Source organism: Ambystoma mexicanum, chromosome 8, assembly GCF_040938575.1.
Source record: "Ambystoma mexicanum isolate Mex_15411 chromosome 8, UKY_AmexF1_1, whole genome shotgun sequence".
In the NCBI taxonomy this organism is placed as follows: domain Eukaryota; kingdom Metazoa; phylum Chordata; class Amphibia; order Caudata; family Ambystomatidae; genus Ambystoma; species Ambystoma mexicanum.
This window is the reverse complement of record NC_090929.1, coordinates 1717568609-1717586168: the sequence shown is the minus strand read 5'-3', so window position 1 is coordinate 1717586168 and position 17560 is coordinate 1717568609.

Below are 17560 nucleotides of genomic sequence, written 5' to 3'. Positions count from 1 at the left end.
AGCACCTTCAGTGCAGTGACACAGGGTTGTCTTTGAGACTTCCCACCGACTCCATTTTCTGGGGCTGACTACTGTCCCCAGAAAAGGGTAAAGTTGCCATTAACTTTACCTTAGTCACTTTAAACCACAGACCCAGTACACCCCATCTTACATGGAGTATTGGAAAGGGTTAACTCTTATCCCTTTTTGTCTGTGCCTCTTGGAGTATTGTTTTGCTCCCTTTACATTAAGACTTGGCTGGTGGCAGTGGTATCTACCCTAACCTTTCTACCGCGATTATCTTACATAAACGTGGTATTGTTTTAGGCTATTATATTAGCCTCGACCATAAACCCGCTTGACCAAATACATTTTATTTTGGCTACAACTGTGTTTATTTGCCATTTCTTTTTGTTAAAGTCTTTCTTGTGTTTTTCTCTACGCGCCGAACTGGCAATGACTCCTTTGTTCACTGTTTTTTCGCAGGCTTCTGCACAGACGCCCTCCTTCAGGCGCCTGAAAGTCTAGGTAGGCAGGATGTGAGGGAGGAGTCTTCGGACCCCTGCCAAGGGTTCTCTTGGTAACCCAAGTCGCACTCCTGTTTAATTGGCTGAGGGGACTGTCCTTGCCAGGACAGCCACCCTGCCGTGTGATTGACAGCCAGGCTGTATGAATGGGGGAAAACTGCATAAAAAGCAGGTCTCTGGAACTAGAAAGGCAGAGGCAGAGTCGCCACTGGAACAAAAGAACCAACGAGGAACTGGCAGAAGAGGACCCCTACAGCGACTGAACCACCCGGTGAAGCCCTGCTGTAGGTCCGAATCTTCAGAATCCGACGATAGAGAAGATCCTCCAGGAAACTTCTTCCCTAGTGCTGGTGGGACCAACCAGTTCACCCAAACTGCAAGCCAGGACCCCTCCCCTCGTCGAATTCGCTGTACAGAGCTACAGTGGGCCGGATAGCCAGGAAGGTCGGATCCTGCTTGGGTTTTAAGGAGCACACCTTTTATTCATTGCTTTGTTCTGCTGCTGGTTTCTTCCCTGGGTAGTGCAGGACCCTCCAGTCTTCCTACTTCTTGTCAGTCCGACAGTCGCTTCAGGAACCGTGAGCCTGCAGGAACTACTAGGAATATCCGCCTCAGATACAGCTCTTTCTGTGTTTCAAGGTACTGTGCAAATCCGGTTGTCCGTTTCGTTCAACCGCCGTGAAAGTGTTTGAAATCTTTCTCCAATCCGGGGGCTTTTCCTTCTCTTCTCTTTAAACTAACTTTTGTATCAACCAACCTCGTCCCGAAACCGTGCCACGAACTTTACCGCGAACTACATCAAACCTATTATCTTGAGCAAAACCCTTTTGAAACATTGACTTTGGCACTAAGCCTTCTCTATCTTTTAACCTTGTAGCCTCTCTTGTTCAATTGCTCTGATTACTTACCTGTTGGTGTTGCCTAATTTCTAATAACTGTCTTTCTCTCCCTTGTAAATTGCTGGAGTGCCATTTTGCTCCCACTTCATTTTGTGAGCTTAATTTATCTGGAATTTAAGACTACAAGTGACAGTACAATTTCAGCTTTTGTACAAGCCTGTACTACAAGGTTAAAATCAGGACAAGCCCTCGGATTGGAGAAAGATTTCAAACACTTTCACCGTGGCTGACTGAAACGGACAACCGGATTTGCACAGTACCTAAAAACGGAGAGGGAGCTGTAGCTGAGGTGGACGTTCCTGGTGGTTCCTGCAGGCTCATGGTTTCTGAAGCGACTGTCGGACTGATCAGAAGTAGGAAGACTGGAGGGTCCTGCGCCACCCAGGGAAGAAGCCAGCAGCAGAGCAAAACAACAAATAAAAGGGGCGCTCCTTAAAACCCAAGCAGGGGCTGACCTTCTTGGCTATCTGGCCCACTGTAGCTCTGTACAGCAAATTCGACCAGAGGAGGGGTCCTGGTTTGAAGTTTGGGCGAACTGGTTGGTCCCACCAGCTCAAGGGAAGACGTTTCCTGGAGGATCTTATCTGTCGTCGGATTCGGACCTGCAGCAGGGCTTCACCGGGCGGTTCAGTCGTGGTAGGGGTCCTCTTCTTCCAGTTCCTTGTTGGTTCTTTCGTTCCAGTGGCGACTCTGCTCTTCCAGTCCCAGAGACCTGCTTTTTATGCAGTTTTCCCCCATTCATGCAGCCTGGCTGTCAATCACACAGCAGGGTGGCTGGCCTGGCAAGGCCAGTCCCCTTAGCCAATCAGACAAGAGTGCAACTTGGGTTACTAAGGCAACCCATGGCAGGGGTTCGAAGATCCCTCCCTCACATCCTGCCCACCTAGACTATCAGGTGCTTTAAGGACCTGGTGGCTGAAAGGGCACCTGCGAGCAGAACTCCTAGTATGTCGGTACGGTAGCAACGGTGCCGGTAGCGATACCTGCGTCATTGTTGCCTTACCTCCTGTCTGTTGAGTATGAGGTAGATACATGATTTATTTATCGGGAAAGCCTGTTGAATGTATCATTTCCAAGATGATTTGGCAAAGAGTAGAGCAGGATTATTGTTCCTGTCCAGGCGCTTGCTTTATCTTTCATTCCCCTAGGTGCCATATCCATATTATCACACGCCCGTATATCATAACCAATATCCTCAAGAAAAGTTTCTACATCTTTCATCCAACTTTTCAAAGTGCTTCTGGGGCAATTCATCCTAACACATTGGCCCTCATTACGACCCTGGCGGAAATGGGAAAACGATGGCGGAAATGCAATACCGCCATCGAATAGCGCTCGGTGCGACTATGACCCGTCACCGCAAAGTACGAAGCCATTAGCGACACCGTAGTGAACGCCAACGCTAACTGCACCAAGCACGCGCGCGCCATGCGAAACCGCAAACACCACCATGGCGCAAGGGTACGCCAATTCCGACCCTAGCGGACATGTACCTAACGCCATCAGGCATGGCGTAATGTACCATTCCGCCATGGTGAGAAGTACGGCATCGCGAATCAACCGTAAACGGCCCCACTGAGTGCCTGTACACCGCTCCCTGCCCACAAAGTACAACTCCCCGTAGGTGCAATGAAGTCACAATGCAACCATTGAAATGTACAAGTCACCCATGCATGGCAACGAACAAAAGAAACACAAGAGGGGCCAATGGGAGCTGCAGGGCACAGATGGCACGAATACAGAAGCCATCCCAATGGACATGACCACAGTCCCCCACCAAGAAACGCACGCAAACACAGGCACCTGTGACCAGCAATATTCCGAGAATCACATCATTCCACCAGTCCACCTGGCTGACCGGCATCTGTTACACAAAACCCAATCCCCCGCCCCTGAGCATGACAACATTCAAACTGTCATATTGGCAGCCCCCATCCCTGACCTCACGGGCTTAGTAGGCAAACGCGCCCAGTACAGTACCACGCAACTAAACTCCGAAGCTGGAACCCAATGCAGATCTCCTCACAATACATCGCCCCCCAAATAGGCATATGCCACATCACTTGCAAAGAAAAACGCTACACGGGCCAAATCAGAATAGAAATTTAATGCACATCAAAGTCACCAAGGCCATACAGCCATCAGGCCATGAACTCCAAAACACTTTTCACCATTGTGGGCTGCATCCGCAAGAAATGACCAGCCACTACTTGTGTGTCGCCCTGTTCCCTCATGGTACACAGAGCCACATTCACGTACGAAAAGGCAACATGGAAGCGCACATAACCGCAGGGCCGTCCCAATGGGGAGGCACTAGTCCAGCTGAAAGGCCGAAATGTTGCTCCGAGCCACCAGTACTGCGTAAGGGCATGTGGGCCATTGGCGATCGTCCCATAAGATCGTAATGCTGCTCCACTGATTAACACGAAGCAGCAGGTGTCGGGAGTAAAACCATCTGCAGGAGTGGCATACAGATGGCAGTGGCAAAAGGGGAGGAGATACCTGTCAACCACAAGAAAAGAAAAAGAACAGAATGGCCATCAGAACTACATTCCAACAACTCACTTCAATGATCACACGAAATCCACAGCCATATGCATGCTAGCCCACTCCAAAGGATCATCACCACCCCAAAACCACTTGCGACTCATAACCATCTATATCGAGGTGCAAACACCATCACAAACGAGTGTACCTGTGCATGCGTCTGTCAAAACAGAATCCATCAGATGGGAATGTTAACGTGCATGGACACAAGTGTCTGAGGGCGCGTCGAGACAGGGAGGGCTCAACAAGGCCAGATAGACGATGGTCCCACTATGGCAGCCCTGCATCACATAGCGTAGGGGAGGCGGATAGATCCCAAGAAGCCCTGTACATGGCAAACTCTGTATCAAATCACCTGCCCATGCATCCATTCATCATTCCCTCATCCCGGGATCAAAACGCCTGATTTATTACTCACATAACATTTGAAACATCCATTGAGTCTGTGCGTTATGCAGCCTGCAAAATCCACAGTGCCCCAGCCCGTAATTCCAGTGTTGTGAAGTAACATGTATTTGGGAACGGCCGGCCTCATCGCCCACGTAGCTATTGCGCATCCCAAACTATTCATATCAATCATTGCTTCCTCGCCATGGGCCCTGTCTCAAGGACATTGAACAATAGAACGTTATATTTGCAGTCAGACCTGTGGGCATCTCCTCGCCGCTAGCTGGAAACCGAAAGCGCCGCCCTTCGAATTCCACATTTGCAACATCACGTCGAAGAGGCATCTGTGGCCGTTTGAAATCACTAATTATTCCATCGAGTGCGGCTGTGTGTGAAAATGGCAACTGCCTTCACCCACAAATGGGACGCCCCGCCCGTCGTTGCAACTCGGTACAGTGATGCATGAGGGCCCACCGTTACTCGAGTACTACGTTCCACTGACCCTTCACAAGTCTGTTCGCGACTGCACAGATAGTATGTGAAACAATGGGACCAGAGCAGAATGAACATATCAACCAATCTTACACGGCCATCGGGTACAAATACATGATTGCAATAGCAAGATGCCATTCCCCGAATTGCAGCGTTGTGCGCAGGACGTGCTCGGCCAAAGGGGAGAGCAGTTTGCACAGGTGGAATGAATCACCACAGGTGGAGGCCATACAGCCTGAAAACACATAAATTGCACAGCCAGTCTCCTCCCACAACCACACCGAAATGCTACCGGCAGGACTCGCGATGTTGGCCCTGGGGGACCTGATAGCACTGCAAGTACTCCAACTCCAAGAAGAAGACGAACACCAACTACAACCAGCCGCACGGAGGAGACGCAGGAGGAGGAGGAGGGCAAGGCAGGGCCAGCAAGGGCCGCCAGCACAGCCACTACCACCACGCAGGCAGGCCGCAATCCCACGCCTCCGAGCACATCCGTTCAAACTCACTGATGAGCAGATCCACACCCTCTACCGTCTGGACCGGGACACCATAGCCGCCATTGTGGACATGACACAGGCTGACCTTGTCAGCATGATAGATAGCCCAACCGCCATCCCACCCCTACTGAAGGTGGTGTCTGTACTCCACTTCCTGGCCACAGGCACCTACCAGCACACAGTCGGACAGTTGCATGGCATTTCTCAGCCACTGTTCTCACGGACACTATTTCAAGTGCTCGATGCCCTCCTGCAGCACGCAGACGACTACATCTCTCTACCACGCTCGGAGCAGGAAATTACCAACACAAAAGTGGGATTCCATGCACTTGCCGGCATACCGGGTTGCATTGGTGCCATCGACTGCACCCATGTGGAATTGGTCGTCCCACATGCCATGGAGGCCCAGTACCGCAACCGAAAACAATTTCATTCCCTGAATGTACAAATGGTGTGTGACTCCAACAGGATCATTACACATTGTTGTGCCCGATTCCCTGGATCAACCCATGATTCTATGGTCTTGAGGAACTCTACAATACCACGCTACATGGAGCGACACGCAGGGAACAGATCCTGGCTACTCGGTGAGTCTCATTACATGCATGATTATGTGGGGTATGTGATTTGGCAATGACCTGGCAAGAAGGGGGGGGGGTGTGCGTACGTAGCAATGGCATTCCACATCATACGTTTCTCGTCCACATACAGGTGATGCTGGATATCCACTGAAGAGATGGCTCCTCACACCAGTCCGGAACCCACGGGACCAGCATGAGGAGGACTACAACCATGCCCACTCACGTACCCATGTAGTCATTGAACAGGCATTCGGCCTACTGAAGACTCGTTTCCGCTGCCTCAGCAGGTCTGGCGGGGCACTCCTGTACCGCCATGAGAAGGTTGCAAAGATGGTCATGGCATGTGTCATGCTCCACAACATGTGCGTACGTAGAAATGTGCCCATGCCCCCTGACGCAGAACTGCAAGCACCTGATGATGGTCATGATGAGGGTGGGGATGTGGCAGCACCTCATGGAGTCTGCGAGGCACCGGAGGGCCGTGACATTCGTCAGCATCTCATTGATGTATGCTTCTAGCACTCACGCCTGGTGGCTGATACATGGACACGGGACTCGTGGCACTGTGTGTGTCTGGGACATGCACAATATGGACTGTACGCCTATGATGGCCTAGTACACAAAGATCAATGTCCACACATCTCATTGGTTGATCGTGCACTTTTTATGGCATATGTGATGTCATGTTGAACACCCTATCGACCCGCCACCCAAGTGAGCCCAACACACCCCCTCCACCCTCCTACCTCCCCCCCGAACACCAGTGTCCAAAGATGCTCATTGTCAGTGGGCTGTCGCTATTGCAAGCCCCCTCTGCGGGTATCAAGGGCACCCCTGCCTGTGGAGCGCAGGTTCCTTCCAGATCTACGTTGGGGGCTGCCCTGGACGGAACTTGCAACGGATGATGTGTCTGCCTGCTCACGTCCATGCATGTCCCTAAGGGTTTGCGAGAGCTCAGTGAGCACACGGCGCGCTGCGGCAAGTTCGGCACATACGTCTTTGGACGTCGCATGCAGTTCCCCCCCTCAGGCTCTCGGTGCTTCTCTCCATTTGGACTCTCAGGCTCTCCGTGCTACTCTCCATTTGTGCCCTTAGCGTCTCTGTACCTCTCTCCATTTCTGCCCTAAGTGTCTCAGTTGATGTTTCTATGTCTGCCTTAGTGCCCCCACATTCATCGGCATGGTCCTTGAGGAGTGTGGCCAGTTGCTGCTGTTGTACGATTAACTGGTCGAGGGACTGTTGCCTCTGCTGGGCCATGGCCATTTGCGGGGGTGTCACAGAGGGGCTGTTGTCCTCATGTTGCCTTGCCACAGGGCTTGTGGGGGATGGCCAGTCGTCGTCTTGTGGGTGCCCCTGCGTGGTATCCTCATGTTGTACGGGATGGGACAGACAGGGGGATTGGGACAGGTCATGGATGGATCTGACTTCGACATCCCTGTTTTCTGTGTCCGAGCATGCTGCCATCAATGGGGTGTCACCTATGGTGCTGCTGCCACCAGAGGCAGTGCCTTCTGTGGCATCCATTGGGGGGACCTGTGGTGGTGGTGTTGTGGGCATGCTGGCTGCTGGGGTGCCTGTTGATGTTCCCTCCTCTGTGCTGCCACCTGATTTGTGCTGCTGCCGTGTCTTGATGCGTGCAGCTGAGGTGGAGGGTCTCTGGCCGTTGGTCTTGGCCCTCTTTGCAGGTGTGCTGGTAGGGGTGTCCTGTAGCTCGTCGTTTGGATCGGACCCTGTGGTGGAGTAAAGGAGGGCGAGGGTTATTGATGGGTCTGTGGGAATTGGAATGGCATTGTATCACATGCATTGGGGTGGTACCTGAGGGTGATTTGGGTCGGGGCCTTGGAGGTGCTTTAATTTGTGTGTGGAGTGAGGGTGCAGTTGTTTGGCAGCCTGCAGTTAGGGTGTGCCTGCTGCACGTGTAGTGCGTGTATTAGGGGTTTTTAATTATTTATGTATTTATTGTGGGTTTTAACGTGCGCTATCAGGCCGATGTGTGTGGACGTTCTCCTGGCCATGTGTTTCTGTTGCACTATGTGGACGCATGGTACTTCACATGGATGGACTGTGTGGATTTGGCATTGTTTTATCTGGCCCACCTACCTGAATCTTCGGATGTCTGCACTCCTTTCTCCATCCCTCCGACTCCCTCTATGCTCTCCATTCCGATGGTGGAGGCACAGATTTCTTCCCAGGGGGTCAACTTGATGGGTGATTCAGGACCTCCCCCGGTGGCTGTGGCAATGTTGCGGTTGGCAGAGAGTATGCTGCGGACGCGTATCCGCAGGTCGTCCCATCGCTTGCGGCATTGCTGTGGGGTGCGGGGTGCGGTCCCCACCGCACTTACCCGCTGTGCCACCAGAGCCCATATGGTCTTCTTGTTTGCAAGTGCCGTTCTGGTCATTTGCGTGGAGAAGACGACGGCAGCATTCTCCTGGAGGGTCTCTGTTAGCACGGTGAGTTCCTCACGGGAGAAGTGGACCTGCCGCTTGCGGTCACACGCTTTCTTCGCTACTTTTCCCATTTGTCTTGGTTTCGCTAGGGTGGGTGACGGGTTGGGGTGTGTTTCAGGGTAGTGATTTTAGTGGTTGTGTGGTTTTTGTGGTTTTATAGGTGTACGGCGGGATGTTTCCCGTTCCGGGCCCATGTTTTTACTTCCGTTTCCGTATATTTCCGGTCACCGTACTTTCCGGTAGGCGCACACTGCGGTGACCGCTAAGAGGGGTGGCGGTATTGCACCTAGGGCGCCGTACGGCGGCGGTGTGGGCCGTTTTGGGGTCATTTCCGCCATCGCGGACTTTGCACTTCCGCCGTGGCGTGGTGCTCGTGCCCGATGGGTCGGAATGGGCCGCACTTTGCTCCTTCGTGCAATGGCGGAAACGCTATTTACGCTGTGGCGGTCCGGTCAGTCACTTTCCGCCAGGGTCGTAATGAGGGCCATTCTGTAAAATGAATGTACATTGAATCTAATTTGTTCTTCTTCTGAAATCGTAATCGCAAATGCAGGAAGGAACCATGTATACATGTTCAGTAAACCTCTACAGAGAATCCTCCCTAGCGTGGAACTTCTCTTGAGTTTTCTTAGTAATGGATCTTCCTATTTCCTAGTTTGTCTGTTTCTTTTGTAATTTGTGTTTTTTTTAAATTGATCTGTAAAACATTCGCTCTTGCCTACTTTTGTAGGGCTTTAAGGGCTTTAAGTGATCGTTGCAACTCAATGGCTGCTTGATCTTTGATACCAGTATCATCTGCTGCGGAAGTCAGTCAAGCTACATGTTGGGGGCCGACCCGCGGAGGAAACCTCAGGTACTTCAATAATGCCCCTTGCCGGCCAGCTACACAGAACTGATCTAACAGAGGGGGGGCCAGAGCACATCCTTGTTTCAACCCATGATTTGTTGCAATGCTTTCGCTGCAAAGACCCTCCTGATGGGCGCAGAGTCTTACTGTGGGGTTTTCATAATATATGGAGTAAGGCGGGATCGCGTCCCCATCTCTCCACAATCGTACTCGATTCACTGTAGCGAAGGCGGCCTTGATAAGCGGAAGAGCGGGGATTCCATCAAGGGCACAACAAAAGGAGTGGTTTGTGGGAAATCGAGAGAACGTGCAATGGGATGAACATGGACAAAGATTATAGGTTCATCTCAGGAAAATGATTTATTATCAAGATTCTTGAGATGGCATGGCAGGCTGGATTGTGGCAAATTGGTGGAGGAGTCGAAACTGAAATATCTGCTGAAATGTCGGTAAAATGCATATGTACTAGGCTTCACAACGAGCAGAGCTGTGGTGCAAGCTCACGACGAGCAGAGCTGTGGGAAGAATTCACGACGAGCAGAGCTGTGGTGAGAATTCACGACGAGCAGAGCTGTGGGAAGAATTCACCACGAGCAGAGCTGTGGGAAGAATTCACGACGAGCAGAGCTGTGGGAAGAATTCACGACGAGCAGAGCTGTGGGAAGAATTCACGACGAGCAGAGCTGTGGGAAGAATTCACGACGAGCAGAGCTGTGGTGCAAGCTCACGACGAGCAGAGCTGTGGGAAGAATTCACGACGAGCAGAGCTGTGGGAAGAATTCACGACGAGCAGAGCTGTGGTGTGAGTTCATAATGAGCAGAGCTATGGTGAGAATTCACAACGAGCAGAGCTGTGGTGAGAATTCACGATGAGCAGAGCTGTGGTGAGAATTCACGATGAGCAGAGCTGTGGTGAGAATTCACAACGAGCAGAGCTGTGCTGAGAATTCACGATGAGCAGAGCTGTGCTGAGAATTCACAACGAGCAGAGCTGTGGTGAGAATTCACGATGAGCAGAGCTGTGGTGAGAATTCACAGCGAGCAGAGCTGTGGTGAGAATTCACGATGAGCAGAGCTGTGGTGAGAATTCACAGCGAGCAGAGCTGTGGTGAGAATTCACGATGAGCAGAGCTGTGGTGAGAATTCACAACGAGCAGAACTGTGGTGTGAGTTCATAATGAGCAGGGCTATGGTGAGAATTCACGATGAGCAGAGCTGTGGTGAGAATTCACAACGAGCAGAGCTGTGCTGAGAATTCACGATGAGCAGAGCTGTGGTGAGAATTCACAGCGAGCAGAGCTGTGGTGAGAATTCACGATGAGCAGAGCTGTGGTGAGAATTCACAACGAGCAGAGCTGTGCTGAGAATTCACGATGAGCAGAGATGTGGTGAGAATTCACAACGAGCTGAGCTGTGGTGCAAGCTCACGACGAGCAGAGCTGTGTGAAGAATTCACGACGAGCAGAGCTGTGGGAAGAATTCACGACAAGCAGAGCTGTGGTGTGAGTTCATAATGAGCAGAGCTATGGTGAGAATTCACGATGAGCAGAGCTGTGGTGAGAATTCACAACGAGCAGAGCTGTGGTGAGAATTCACGATGAGCAGAGCTGTGGTGAGAATTCACAACGAGCAGAGCTGTGGTGAGAATTCAAGACGAGCAGAGCTGTGGGAAGAATTCACGACGAGCAGAGCTGTGGTGTGAGTTCATAATGAGCAGAGCTATGGTGAGAATTCACGATGAGCAGAGCTGTGGTGAGAATTCACAACGAGCAGAGCTGTGGTGAGAATTCACGATGAGCAGAGCTGTGGTGAGAATTCACAACGAGCAGAGCTGTGGTGAGAATTCACGATGAGCAGAGCTGTGGTGAGAATTCACAACGAGCAGAGCTGTGGTGAGAATTCACGACGTGCAGAGCTGTGGTGCAAGCTCACGATGAGCAAAGGTTTGGTGTGAGTTCACAATGAGCAGAGCTGTATTGATTGATTGATTGATATTTAATTTCTATCGCGCTCGTATACAAGTGTTTCAGAGCGTGACAAGGCAAGGGAGGGGAATAGGGGAGAACAAAACTACGATCTTACTAGGCCCAGTGGCATTGAGAACGCGCAAGTGCATGGGAGAGGGGGGAGGGGAAAAGTGCATGGAAGGGGGGAGAGGTGGAAAGTGCGACGCAGAGGAGAAACAGATAAATAACAATAAATAAATAATAAAGGCAACAAACAGTGGTAATGCAGCCAGCAATTTGCAAGTGATATGATATGATATGATATGATATGGTATTTGTAACGCGCCTATACACAAGTGTTTCAAGGCGCGACGAGGCAGGGAGGGAGGGAAACAAGGGGAAAACAGACAAACGATCCTACTAGGCCAGGTGTCATTCAGATCGCGCAAGTGCAGAGGTAAGGGGAAAAGGAGGAAGTGCAGGGGGGAGGAGGTGGGGGGGAAGTGCAGTACAAGGTAAGTAGCGTAGGTTTCAGGCAGCAGACAGGGTAGGTCTGATAAGTGCAGGAAGAAAAAGGGGGGGCTGTATGGGTACAGATACAGACCACAGTGCAAGGGGTGGCCCGGAGGCAGTGCGAGAGGGTGGCAGGATGAGCAGGTACCTGGGCCCAAAAGACAGAGGGTGGCCAGATGCACGGTGCCAAGAGAGAACAGATCAGCAGGGGAGAGGGGGAGCGAAGGCAGAAGAAAGAGGAAGGTCTTGAGGTGCTTCTGGAACTGGAGATGGTTCTCCTCAAGTTTTAGAGTGGCAGGGAGGCTGTTCCAGAGGGAGGCCCCAGCCGAAGACAGAGATCTACCCCCAGCTCGTTTCTTAGAAAAACAACTGACCCTGAGTGAGTTGGAGGTAGAGGAGCGAAGAGCTCGAGAGGGGAGGTATTTTCGGAGGGATAGCTGAAGGTATTTTGGACCCAGGTCCCAGAAAGCCTTGTGGACAATACGGAGGTTTTTGAATTTAATCCTTGCATCCACTGGGAGCCAATGATGGGATTTCAGAGCTGCAGAGATACGATCCCAGGGCTTGAGACCAAGGACAAGTCTCACAGTCCTGTTCTGGATTAGTTGCAGAGGGCGGAGAATAGAGGCAGGTAGATTTAGAAAGAGGCTGTTACAATAGTCCAAGCTAGAGAGAACCAGAGCTTGGGATACCATGAGCTTCTGGGGGAAGGAGAGGAAAGGCAGAGTACTTCTGAGGAGGTGCAGTCGGAAATTTGACTTTTTAGAGACCTCAGAGATGTGGGCGGAGAAGGAAAGAGTGGAGTCAAAGTTGACCCCGAGGTTCTTAGCCTCGCCGGTGGGGGTAGGAGGAGGGCCAAGGGAGGCCGGACAGAGAGTGAGGGGAAAGGATGGTGAAGATGTGCCGATGAGGAGGATCTCTGTCTTGCTGGCATTCAGACAAAGATCTTTGGCGGCACACCAATCTTGAATGGCAGTTAGGCAATCAGAGATGAGAGAGGGAGAGGAGGTGGCAGAGGGCAGCCTGAAAATGAGTTGAGTGTCGTCAGTGTAGCACTGGAAATTTGAGCAGAAAATGGCAATGCAGTGGCCAAGAGTTGCCAGGTATTGGTTGAAAAGCCAGGGCGAGAGGTTAGACCCCTGGGGAACACCACTGGTAGAGAGGAAGATAGATGAAAGGAAGGACCCAAGTTGAACCTGGGAGGGCGATCTGAGAGGAAAGAGGTCAGCCAGGCCAGAGCCTGATCAGTGATACCCAGGTTTTCACGGAGACGGTTGAGCAGGATGGTATGGTTGACCGTGTCGAAGGCAGAAGAGTGATCGAGGAGGATGAGGACAGAGGGAATGTTAGAGTCAAGGTTGGTGAGCAGATCTTCACGGATGTTTAGGAGAGCAGTAACCATGCTTCTGGCAGCTCTGAAGCCAGACTAGTGGTCATGGAGACAGCCAACAGAATTGGAATGAAGGTTAAGCTGAGAGATGGCCAACTTTTCCAGGAGTTTGCCAAGAAAGGGAGTAATAAAAATTGGGCGATAGTTAGCTGAACAAGAAGGATCAGCTGTGGGTTTCTTGAGAAGAGGATGCACAAAGGAGTGCTTCAGAGGGGAGGGGAAGGATCCAGAGGCAAAGGAGTGGTTGCAAAAATCAGCAAGGGCCGGAGCGAGGGTGTCAATGTGGTCCTTGATGGTTTTAGAGGAACAGGGATAAACCTGTTTTGAAGAGGCTTTCATAGATCGGACTTGTCTAGCAACCTCATCAGGGGTGAAAAGGGGAAAGGACGAGAAGGATGGTGGGAGGATGGCTAAAGGAGGGTCAGCAAGCACAGATGGAGAGGGAAGAGGAGGAGTGTGGGTGGGGAGGGTGGACAGGATGTCCTGGGTTTTTGAAATGAAGTGAGAGGCAAGGGCATTGCAAAGAGGCTGGGAGGCAACAGGAGGGGTAGAGACTGCAGCAGGGTTGGCCAGCTCCTTGCAGATTTTAAAGAGTTTGGCCGAGTTGTTAGATGCCGCAGAGACACGAGCTTCAATATGGACTCTCTTCTTGGTGAGGACAGAGAGTCGGTATTGCCTTTGTAGCAGGCGACAGGCCAGTTTGTCAGAGGATGAACAGGAAGTCCTCCATTTCCTCTCAGCTGCCCTACACTTACGTTTAAGTGTAGCTAGGTCAAAGTCATACCAGGAATTGCACTTGGCTTTGGACTTCAAACGGATCCTCATGACAGGGGCAAGAGCATCAAGCGTATCAGAAATTGAAGAGTAGAGCAGAGACAGGGCTGTATCAGGATGAGAGACAGCCAAAGGTGGAGGGGGGGAGAGAAAGTGGCGGCAAAAGCCTCAACTGACACACGCTTCATGGGACGGATGTCCGAGAAGGTAGGTGGCAGTGTTGGGGTAGGCTTGGCTTGGGGGGAAGAGAGGGAGAGATGAGATGAGAGGAGGGAGTGATCGCTCCAGGAGAGAGGAGTGGTCAGAGGGATGGAGAGGGGGAGGTCAGAGGAGATCAAGTCATCGAGTATGTGCCCTGCAGAGTGAGTTGGGCCAGAGGGGAGGATGGACAGGGAGAGGGAGTAGAAGAGGTCACGGAAGAGTACAGAGGAGGAGCAAGGAGAGTCTAATGTATATTTATGTCACCGAGGAGGAGGAGTTGAGTGGTAGAGGCCAGGAGGGAGGAGGAGAGGTCTGCCCACTCAGAGAGAAATGAGGTGATTTGACCAGGAGGCCGGTAGATGGTAACCACAGTAAGAGAATGGGTAGGCGAGCAAGAAAGCCTACAGACAAGGCATTCAATAGAGAAGTAGGTCTGAGTGGGAACGATAGAGGCAGGAATCCACTCAGGAAAGATCAGGGCTACCCCCCACCGGACTGGGAGGATCTGGGTGCTGAGAGGATCTTGTAGCCATCAGGGAGGAGAGTGTCAAAGCTCGTAACAGAGCTGAACGTGAATCATGTCTCAGTAAGACCAAGGACATCAAGGTCTAGTTCTTCAAGGAGGTGGCAGATGTCAGAGGAGTGTTTGACGGCAGAGCGAGAGTTGAGAGTGAATGTTACTGCTAGACTTTATCTCAACGCATTTGTGTTTCGAGTACAATGGTACATAGTACAACCAATTCTCTGGCATGGCCATGGGAGCCACCATGGCACCAGTGTATGCTAATAGTTTTTTGTTTGATTTTGAAACCACGCACATTATCAGCAATCCACAATGGAGTAATCATCTGAAAAAGTGGATACGTTACATAGATGACTTTTTCGGAGTATGGTCAGGTAATCGGGAAGAGCTTGATGACTTTCTAGTTTTTCTGAAGAACATTGACAGTTGTTTGCAGTTCACAATGGAAGTGGAAAATCCCAGTGTGCATTATCTGGACGTGCAGATCATTCTTACAGACTTGAAGATCTCCACGACCGTATACACTAAACCTACGGATAGAAATAATTTGCTTCACAGGATGAGTTTCCATCCACCAAGTATCTTAGGACAAATGTTGCGCATCAAAAGAATTGTGAGTGATCCAGTAGAGTGTGACATAGAACTAAACAAGCTACATGAGACTCTTAAGGAAAGAGGATATCCAGATGAAGATCTTCAAAGAGTAAGAGAAAAAACAGATATGCGTGAGCGTGCACAACTATTGATCACCAAACAAAAGCAGGAGAGTCCAGGTCTGGTATTCATCACAAAGTTCTCTACACAGAGTCGACGAATCAAGGATAGCATTCTGAAAAGATGGAGTGTTTTACAGAATGATAATAGGACTAAAGAACTATTTGTTAACCCTCCTGTTTTTGCTTATCAAAAAAGCAATAACTTAAGGAATTTGCTAGTTGACACACAAGGTAAGCAAAGAGACAAACCGAAAATACCTGACAAATATCCTGGTACATACCCGTGCATGAGTTGTAGAAACTGCAACAACATAATGAAAGGACCATTCATATCCCATCCTCGAACAGGAGAGCAGATCAAGTTAAAGCATCACGCGACATGTTTGTCAGAGAACGTTATATATGCCATCAAGTGCCCCTGTGCCCAGTATTATGTGGGAGAGACCGCACGCAAAGTACGGATTCGCATCAATGAGCATAAATCATGTATTAGACTCAACAACAGAGCATCTTCAGTAGCAAGACATTTTCACGATAGTGGGCATACTGTTGTCCAGCTCAAATTTGCAGTTTTGGAAGTGATACCAACCAAGGGCCAAAACAGCAACATGAAGAAATTGAGAGCCCAGAAAGAGGCACAATGGATAGAAAGAATGGGGTCTATTGCTCCAGAAGGAATGAACGAGGAGCTAGATCTCAGTTGTTTTTTATGAATCAGTTTAATTGTGTCTTATGGTTGTGTGACTTGACATTGTGAATTTTGAATACACACAAGATATATTTTCTGCAATATGTATTCATGTATCACATACATTTGTGACTTGATGCGTATCACATTCATAATTTATTTCAGTTTTTAGTAATAGTTTCTGATTGTATATTTTTTCATCCTTTATTCTGATTTAATTCTTTAATTTTTAATTCTATTATTATTTTTAATTTTTTTTACAATTTTTTACATTTTGTTTGTGTGTAGGTTTATTTCCGAATTCAGCATAATGAGCAGTAAGTGAGAATCATGTGCAGAAACAATAGTATTATAGAGTGCTTCTCCACAAATAGGAATGGGTTCCGTTATAAATATATGGTTTTTCATTTACATTTGCACCATTCCAATATGGCAGTTTAAGGAGCTTGAATAGAGCTAGGTTATCAACCTATTCCAATATGGCTGCTATATACTAAGCAACGGTTGCCGCGGCAACTGGTTGCTGCTACAACACTTCCCCACAGACACAGCCATGCACGCGCGCAAATGTGTTCAGCTACGGCAGTGAACCGTGATCTTTCTTCAGCTTTATGTAAGTAGATATGGAATATGATAGCGGTGGGCTTTACCTGTCGAGTTATTTACGAGTATTGACACGTGTCCGATCTCTTTACAGAGACCGCGACCGTATGTGTTTTTCTCCCGCGGGCAAGACCGCAGGCAGATGTGTGAGCCATATTGTCAGACCGTTCGGGTCCAGCTGAATACAGCGGATCTACCAAATATGTAAGTCTGCATTTAAGTATCAAAACTAGGAGTGAACTTGATCAAATATGTAGCTTAAACCTATTTACACATACACGATCGATCTCGTTGCAGAGACCGCTGCAGCACAGGTATTCCTCCCACGGACAACACCGTGGGTGAAAGTGAATGTTCTTTTGAGCATTCACGCTCATTGAAGGTTAGTGATACCGGCTCAGTATGCTTACTAGAAGTAAGATGAAGTTACGGATAAGTTGGACATTATCATGATCATCACACTGATCATTCCTTTATATTTGTTTTTTTATTATTCTTTTATTTTTATTTTTGACATTTTTTCAACCGGAAAATGATGCATGAAATTCACACCACCTAAATGGAAATTGGGTAACGTATTATTGCTACTGTGTTCTTGTTGAACTATATGATGATGACAACGAATGCAATCAATATGTTGATATCTAAATATCTCACTGATGATTTGTTAACTGATGACATTTTTGTTTGATTTTGTGGTATATGCCGAATGTGCAATGATAGTTGAGACCAAATATTGTATAAAATGATGTAATCACAGGCCCTGAGGAAGGGTTTTGACCCGAAATGCATAGGCCGCATTTGTGATTAATTCTGCCACGACAATTTGATTGGAAAATTGGCGTACCATATTATTGGAGCTTGATCAATTAAAACATTTTTTTGAAAAAGGATACAAGTTAAGAATATTTCTATCATTACTATTTTTTGAATAACACCACTGTATAGTGGAATACGGGAGTGCAGCCCGCACCGCTGGCCACACGGCCAAGGTTTT